This window comes from Equus caballus, chromosome 1, assembly GCF_041296265.1.
Source record: "Equus caballus isolate H_3958 breed thoroughbred chromosome 1, TB-T2T, whole genome shotgun sequence".
Classification (NCBI taxonomy): domain Eukaryota; kingdom Metazoa; phylum Chordata; class Mammalia; order Perissodactyla; family Equidae; genus Equus; species Equus caballus.
The window spans coordinates 140,230,791-140,240,059 of NC_091684.1; positions in this window are offsets into that span (position 1 = coordinate 140,230,791).

Sequence of the window (9,269 nt, forward strand, 5' to 3'; positions counted from 1 at the left end):
GGACCTCATTTTCCTCATCTATAAATGAAGGAGTTGATTGTACTCTAAAATGCATACAGTGTTATGTTAATTATATCTCAGAAATAAATAAATAGAAGTTTGGGGGTTTTTTTTAAATGAAGAAGTTGGTCTAGATTAGAATCTAAACCATCTCTCAAGTCCTTTCCATGATTTTCAGTGAGGCTAAGAGCACAGTTCCCAGGGTGCCTTTGCTTCACCAAACCTCTGATAATTCACCAGGTGTTCCCTTCCCTTTTGGAGACTCTGCACCTCTGCACAGTGGATGGACAAAACGTTCGTTTCAGAAAAGCCCTGGGGTTTCAGTCTCAGCCTGCTGTACGCGGGCTGATCACCCGGTTACTGAGAGTAACTACATGAGGATGGATACCAGATGGCAGGGAGGAAGGGCACAGGCAGGAAGGTAGAGGGGCCAATCAGGTTGCTTCTACTTGCAACCAAGGAAGTTTTACAGGTAGAACGCTCTCTATGGTTTGGAGAGCTCTAGCAGCTGGGTTCATAGAAAAAAAATGTCACCAAGATGTCAGGACAAGAGCAGAGTCTTGAAAGATTGAGAGGACTTAGGCGAGGCAAATTGGAGGCAGTGCAGGGACGGGTGGAGTTTCAGGCAAAGGGATTGGCTGGAGCCAAGGAGTAGAGGTAGGACTGCACAATGGAAGGCTTTTGGTTACAAGTAAGAGGCGTGCCAGCAGACATCAGGAAGGACTGGAAATGGGAACGGCAAGGCCATCAGAGTCCAGGCCATCACTCTCTGTGCTCTTGATTCTCTCTCATGCTCAGTGGTTTTTAGTCTCTCTCAGTCTCTGACTCCGTCTTGCTCTACATGCTCTTTCTCAAACTGTCTCTCTGACTCTGTTTCTCTCTCCTCCTTCTAGGTCGTCCTTTCTGATCAGTCTATTTCTCAGTCTCTCCCTCTTACTGTGTGGTCTCCTCTCTCTGCAGGAACCCTTAGTTCTTCTTTGCAGATCAGCTTTTTCTGCTCCCCTGGGTTCACAGAAGAGGTGGCCATCTCAAGTCAAAGGGCCCTCTCCTGAACCCAGATCCCTTGGAGAGAGAATCCGATTGGCTCAGTTTGAATCGGGGCTCTACCTCTAGTCCAACCAACAGTGGCCGCAGTGGGGGATGGGGCATAAAGGGCAGCCCTATTACACAGTCATGCTTGCTGAGGAGGTGGAGGCAATTCTCAGAGAAAGGGAACCCTGGAGAGTTGGAGAGACATCCCAAAAGGTGAATACTTCAAAAGGACAGTGAGCAGATCATTGCGGGTTTACTGGGAGTTTAGAGTTTTTCATTTCCAAACCTCAGAGGATTATAAATACATCCAATGAGATGTGTGGTACCTGTTCTTTGAAATCTGTTGTCTTACTTCATGTCCTAGTACCTAGTTTTTGTAGTTTCCATGTGCCATTGAAAAAAAAAAAGTGTATTCTCTAATCATTGGGTGCAGGGCTCTATATAGGACCATTAACTCAAACTTGTTAATTGTTCAGTTCAGTTAATAGGGAATGTGTTAAAATCGTCCACGAGCTGATGTGCTTGTCAATTTCTCCCTGTGAGTCCTAAATTTTGGCTTTATGTATTTTGAAGCTATTTTAATGGATGCCTATTACAAATTTTCATGCCTTCTTGTGCATTGAATCTTTTATCATTATGTAGTTATGTTCTTTTTTCCTATAATGTTTTTTATCTTAAAGCCCATTTTGTCTAATAATAGAGCTCTCAACTTTCTTTTGGTTAGTATTTACTCAGTATATCTTTTTACTTTTAACCTTATGTGTCTTTTTAAAGATGCTTCTTGTAAACAGCATTATAGCTGGACTTTAGTTTATTTTATCCAGTGTAACAATCTGTCTTTTAACTACCAAGTCCAGGAAATACATATGGAGATTACAGTTGTATTTAGACTTATTTTTACCATCTTACCTGGTGGGGTAAGAAAAATCTCTTTTTCTCTTTTATTGTCAGCTTTCAGTTGAGTAATATTTTTCTTATTCTAGTTTTTCTTATAGTGATTTGGAAGCTTTATATTTTTTCTATTCTTTTAGTGCTTTCTCTTGAATTTTTATTACACATACTGATTTTAACAAAATCAAAGTGAAATGGTAACTTCAGCCCTCAAATAATATTTTAATTCTTTTTTTGCCCCTCAAAATAAACATTTTATTATTATTTTATACAATGTTTGTTTAGATTTATTTACATGTTTATCACCTCAGACCTTGCTTTTAAGGTCATTTTTCTTCTTCCTGAAGAATACCTTTTAGAAATTATTTTAGTGAAGGTCTGTTTTTGGTAGAACTATCAGGTTTTTAAAATTGAAATATAATTCACCTTCCATAAAATTCACCATTTTAAAGTGTACAATTTGGGGCCAGCCCAGTGGCGCAGCGGTTAAGTTTTCATGTTCTGCTTTGGCGGCCCCAGCTGCACCAGTTCGGATGCCAAGTTCGGACTTATGTACCACTTGTCAAGCCACGCTGTGGTAGGTGTCCCACATATAAAGATATAAAGTAGAGGAAGATGGGCATGGATGTTAGCTCAGGGCCAGTCTTCCTCAGCAAAAAAGAGGAGGATTGGTGGCAGATGTTAGCTCAGGGCTAACCTTCCTCAAAAAAAAAAAAAAAAAAGCTGTATGAATGCATTTTGGGGCCAGCCTGGTGGTGCAGTGCTTAAATTCCTACGTTCTGCTTCAGCGGCCTGGGGTTTGCCAGTTTAGATCCTGGGTGCGGACATGGCACACTTTGCAAGCCATGCTGTGGTAGGCATCCCACGTACAAAGTAGAGGAAGATAGGCATGGATGTTAGCTCAGGGCCAGTCTTCCTAAGCAAAAAGAGGAGGATTGGTGGCAGATGTTAGCTCAGGGCTAATCTTCCTTAAAAAAAAAAAAAAAGTGTACAATTTAATGGCTTTTAGTATATTCACGAAGTTGTAAAAACTACTATCTCTTTGTAATTCCAGAACATTGCCATCCCAGGCAGAAACCCTATACCCATTAGCAGTCCCTGCCTAGCCCTTCTCCCCCAAGCCCCTGGCAAGTACTTTGTCTTTATGGATTAGCTTATTCTGGACATTTTATAGAAATGCAGTCATACAGTGTGTGGTCTTTTTTGTCTGACTTTTTCCACTTAGCATAATGTTTTCAAGGTTCATCTATATTGTAACATGTATTGATATTCCATTACTTATGGCTGAATAGTAGTCCATTGTATGGACATACCACATGTTGTCTAATAATCAGTTGATGAACATTTGAGTTGTGTCCACTTTTAGCCTATTTTGAAAATCCTGGTATGAACATTCATGTGCAAGTTTTTGTATGCACATATCTTTTCAGTTCTCTTAGGTATGTACCCAGGAGTAGAATTGCTAGGTCATGTAGTAACTCTATGTTTAACTTTTAAGGAATTGTCAAATAGTTTTCCACAGCAGCTGCCCCGTTTTACATTGCCACCAGCACTGTATGAGGGTTCTAATTTCTCCTTGCCAACATTTGATGTTTTCTACTTTTTTAAGTTATAGCTATCTAGCCAGTGTGAAGTGGTATTTTATTGTGGTTTTGATTTGCATTTCCCTAATGGCTAGTAATGTTGAACATCTTTTCATATACTTACTGGTCATCTGTATATCTGCTTTGGAGAAATGTCTATGCAGATCCTTTGCCCATTGTCTTAGTCTATTCCAGCTGCTATAACAAAATTACCAAAGACTGGGTGGCTTATAAACAACATAAATGTATTTCTTGCAGTTCTGGAGGCTGGGAAGTCCAAGATAGGTGTGGAGAGATTTGGTGTCTGGTGAAAGTCTGCTTCCTGGTTCACAGATACATGGTGGAAAGGGCAAGGGAGCTCTATGAGGCCTCTTTTATAAGGGCACTACTCCCACTCATGAGGGCTCCACCCTCATGATCTAATAACCTCCCAAAGGCCCCACCTCCTAATACTATCACACTGGGGATTAGGTTTCAACATATGAATTTGGGGGGACACATTCAGTCTGTAGTGCCCACTTAAAAACCTGCGTTATTTGTCTTTTTACTGTTGAGTTGTAAGAGTTCTTTGTATATTCTGAATTCTAGACCTTTATCAATACTTGATTTGTAAACATTCTTTTTTCCATCTATGGGTTGTCTTTCACTTTCTTGATAGTGTCCTTTGAAGCACAAAAGTTTTCAATTTTGATGAAGTCTAATTTATTTTTGGTTGCTTATGCTTCTGGTGTTATATCTAAGAAACTGTTGCCTAGGTCATGAACTTACACCCATATTTTCTTCTGAGGGTTTTATAGTTTAGCATTTACATTTAGGTTTTTGATTCATCTTGAGTTAATTTATGTATATATATATAAATAGGGATCCAACTTCATTTGTATGCCGATAGCCAGTTGACCCAGCACCATCTGGTGAAAAGATTCTTCTTTCCCATTGAATGGGCTTGGCACACTTGTTGAAAATCAATTGACTGTAAAAGTGAGAGTTTATTTCTGGACTCTCAATTCTGTTCTATTGCTCTTTATGTCTATTCTTATGACTAGCGCTCTGTCTTGTTCACTGTAGCTTTGTAGTAAGTTTTGAAATCAGGTAGCATGAGTCTTCTAACTTTGTTCTGTCAGTTTTTATTATCTGAAAATGTCTTTATTTTTTCCTAACACTTGAAGATAGCTTTGCCACTACACAAATACTAAATCAACTTATTTATATAATTTTAATAATTATATATATATATATATATATATTTTTTTTTTTGGTGAGGAAGGTTTCCCCGAGCTAACATCTGTGCCAGTCTTCCTCTATTTTATGTGGGATGCCGCCACAGCATGGCTTGACAAGCGGTGCTAGGTCCACGCCCAGGATCCGAACCTGCAAACGCCAGGCTGCCAAAGCAGAGTGCAGGAACCTAACCACTATGCCACAAGGCCAACCCCTTAACAATTATATTTTTCATTTTCAAAAGGTTTTTGTTGTTATTCTTTTTCAAAAGTATCTAGTCACTTTTGATAACCTCCAATTGCTTGCTCATTTTAAAAACAATTCCTGAGTTTATTTTTGATTCTTTAAAACATTTATATGATAAATTTTTACTCTATGCAGTAACATAAGAGTTTGCATGCATGTTCTTGGAGAATTTTCTTACTTTTTGTGAGCCTAACAATGCAATAAAAAGTGTGTTTCATCCAAGAGGATCTAATAGTGAGTCCTTCAGGGTATAGCACAGTGGTTAAACGTGTGATTCTAGAACCAGACTATCTAGGTTCAAATATTGGTCCTTTTACTTATTGGCAGTGCAGTCTTGGAGAAGTTATTCAACCTCTGTGTGCTTCAGTTTCCTCAACTATAAACTTGAGAAAACAATATGTACCTCATGGGACTGTTACAAGGATTAGTCAAACACACATAGGAACACAATATGTATTACTTAGTGGCATATAGTAACTACTATATGTGTTTGCTCTTATTATTCTGTGCCACACTGCTGGAAATAGAAAAGTAATTTGTGTAGATTTAACAAGGTGATGCTTCATTTTTGTGGTATCATACAAAACTGAGTTGTTCTACAGAGGTAGCTCTCCAGAAAATTCAATTTTATTCTCTTTATCTAAGCTCTAAAACCTTTAAACTTTTATTTTGATCTGTTTTGGGTAGAAATCTTTATAATAAAGTATATATTCTACCTTTTTAAAAACAGAAATAACATGGGGACGGACTGGTGGCACAGTGGTTAAGTTTGTGTGCTCTGCTTCAGTGGCCAGGGGCGCACAGTTTCGGATCCTGGGTGCAGACCAAGCACTGCTTGTCAAGCCATGCTGTGGCAGCATCCTACATAAAATAGAGGAAGATTGGCACAGATGTTAGCTCAAGGCCAATCTTCCTCAAAACAAACAAACAAAACCAGAAATAACATAATTAGATCTTTTCTTGATGTATTAGGAACACAATTATGAACACCAATTATCATGGTGGTATAATAAATGGCAACCAGGGCTGATAGGATAGAAGAAATTTGAGGGCCAGCCCTGATGGCCTAGTGGTTAAAGTTTGGTGCTCACTGCTTTGGTGGCCCAGGTTTGCTTCCAGGTCACAGAACCACACCAGCCCTCTCTGTCAGTTGCCATGCTGTGGCGGTGGCTCACATAGAAGAACTAGAATGACTTACAACTAGGATATACAACTATGTACTGGTACTTTGGGGAGGGAAAAAAGAAAAAGAGGAAGATTAGCAACAGATGTTAGCTCAGGGTGAATCTTTCTCAGCAAAAAAACCCCACAAAAACCAAAAATCAGAAAAAAATCCCTGTAAGAAAAAAATTTGACCAATTCCAAATAACTTCAGACTATATACACTTCTTGTTGAGTTCTTGCATCCATTTTCCTATTTCCTCCCTTTTTGTCAGGCTCTTAGAGAATCCTTTGGCTGTGGTTAATATGCCTGCTTCTAGCACCTCTTTCCTTTCTAATTTACTCCCTTGTGGGATGGGGATCCATATGATCAAATCAATACTTAAGATGAATAAATAGACTCGGAGATTCAGAATGCCTAGGTATGAGCAAACGACATGAACTTTGACGAGCCAACTTTGCAACATCTATTTTGGTGACTCAGAAGCCTTTTCTCCTCGTTTCCTCGTTATTGACTACTTTACCAATGGGCACTACTTTACACACACAGCCCAGTGGGTGCTTGTGAATAAATAAATATTACTTGCAAGTAATAAATTATTACAATTGTTACTGAAGTAAATATCACTTTTATTATCTAATGTTATGGTTAATGCAAGTTAATTGCAAATTGAAAAGGACTTATAAACCAAGGGTCTACACTCTCTCTCTTTCGTCTCTCTTTTTCAGTTTTTCATTTGAAATCAAGTGAACTCCTTACAATGCTAAAGAATAATGGAGTAGGGTGAGGTCATCAACAAGCTGGCTAGGAAGTAGAACTGAAAAGGAAGTTTTTACAGGCATAAAAGACATAAATTACAGTATTGTACAGTAAAAAAAAAATCCCTATTATTTATTAAGCTATGGGTCAAAGAACCCATTTATTCCTCACATTAACCCCAGGAGGTCAAGAGCACCCTACTTTACAGATGAAAAATGAGGCTTATGAAGTAATTTGCCAGAAGTCACACAGCTGGTAGGTGACTCAGCTGGGATCCACACACCAGTCCTTCTACCCCTGACATCTGTCCCCTTTAGAAAATACTAAACAAGCATTTCCTAGCAGTGTCTTCAAGATTCCGTACACCAAAAGTTCCGGTGGGTTAGCCTTGAGAACACTTCCCTCCCACCCCTCTCTACCCGACAGATTCAAAGAGGAAAGCTGTGATGAATTAGTGCCATCTGCTGACCATCTCCCTGAACCTCAAGGGCAAGGACTGTCCTCTAATTGAGGACAATAGAGGCTATCTGAAGTCATCACCAACCCCCAAGGACAGGCCCAGGAGGATGGTGAGCACCCTCCTACAGACCCCTTGGTCTCCCTACAACACCAAGGTTATGAGGAAGACAGTGGTGGCAATGGGAGGGAGCCTAAAGAAGAGGCCTGAGAAATAAAGGCACAGACTTTTACTACCACAGTGGAAACTTGCCTTATTCATTTCTGCAAATAAACCTTAGCATCTCTTGATTCTAGTATTCTAGCAGTAAAAACAGATTCCTGAGCCCTACTCTTTACTATTTTATGAAAACCTTTAGGGGAGGGTCCTAGGTGTATTTTAACAAACACCCCAGGTCATTCTTAAGAGAAGGAAGGATGAGGGGTGGTCAGCGCCTTACTGGAATGGCAGCTTTTTAGTCCCTGATGTGAGACTTCTAAGTAGGGAGTAGAGATTCCGCAGACTACTAAAATCTTACCAGCTTTTGGAGGAGTATATAGGGAAGTAATGGAAACAGTAGGGGAGATTAGGGTGTGAGTCTTGGCTCTGCTGTGACCTTAGGCAAGTCACTTAAACCCTCTGTGTCTTGATTTTCTCAGCTGCAAAACTGGAATGCAGATGATAACAATACTCCACTGGGTTGCTGTGAGAATCAGATGGGAAGGTGGATGCGAAAGTACTTCGTAAAGTTCTATTAGCTATTGTTAGAATTATTTTGAATCTCATACCACCTACAGACACAGGCTCTTATTTTTTTACTTTTTATTTTTTAGTCCTTATCTTTTAAAATATAAATGTTGAGTTCCTGTTACGTGCCTGGCAGGATCAATGTCTGCTGAAGGGTCAGTGTTCAGCCACGTAAAAGAAATGTCTTTATTCAGAAGAGACAGTGATTCCCAACAGAATGATGGTTCTCTGGGAGGCTGCACCAGAATCTCTAGTGGAGGAGAAGGTGAGATTTTTATGTTTATCAAAAAGAGGCTTGGGTTAAAAAAGAAAAGATTGAGAACCACAGTTTTAAAATGAGGAAACTTGGGCTCTATTTCTCTCTCTGTTTTTGCCTCATTATGTGACCTTGGTCAAGTCCCTGCCTCTTTATTGGTCTGTTTCCTCATCTGAAAAATCCAGTGCTAAATTGGATGACTCACTGACTCTAACCTATAAAAATATTTTTCACTTATCAACTCACAATGTTCAAAATCCTGGGAGGCAGAATCAAGTATAAAAGGAAAAAAAAAGAGTTTTATGTAAAATGGAGACATAAAAAGTTATGTGCCTTCAGCTACGTAGTTCACGAAAGGTAAATAAGAAGTCAGCTCCTCAAATGAAACTATTTGAGCTGGAAAATTGCACTTGACTTCCTTTTTTAAGCATCAATAACTAGTCATAAAAGAGCTGAAACTAGGAGTGATCTGGAAGTATTTTGTTCCAAAGAGCTGATAAGATGTGACCACAGGTATTTGCTATCACTCTCCTGATAGATGATCCAGAGGATCCATTTTATCACAGGGATAATCTCAAATGGCTCTGCGCTTCCAAATCCAGAATTTAAGGGGATGGCCTGATAGGAACCTGACCAGAGGCTATCCATGTAGTGCCAAGGGGAAGAGAAGGGTCCTAGTGTCCCTCTGGAACTCCATCCTTCTTTGCCAAGACACCAAGCTCTGCTCTATCTCACAGCTATCTGGCCACACCCTGGAGCAAGGACGCTATTCCAAGCTGTGAATTTCAGGTCAGGGAATGTACACCTCACTGTAAAACGGAACATGTTTCTTTTGTCAAACAGCCAAGTGGTTCCTAAAGAATGATCCTTTACGTTTGAACCTTTTCCAACACAGATGTTATTTTATTTAAACTTGACACCTCTTTGTGCTCAAATATG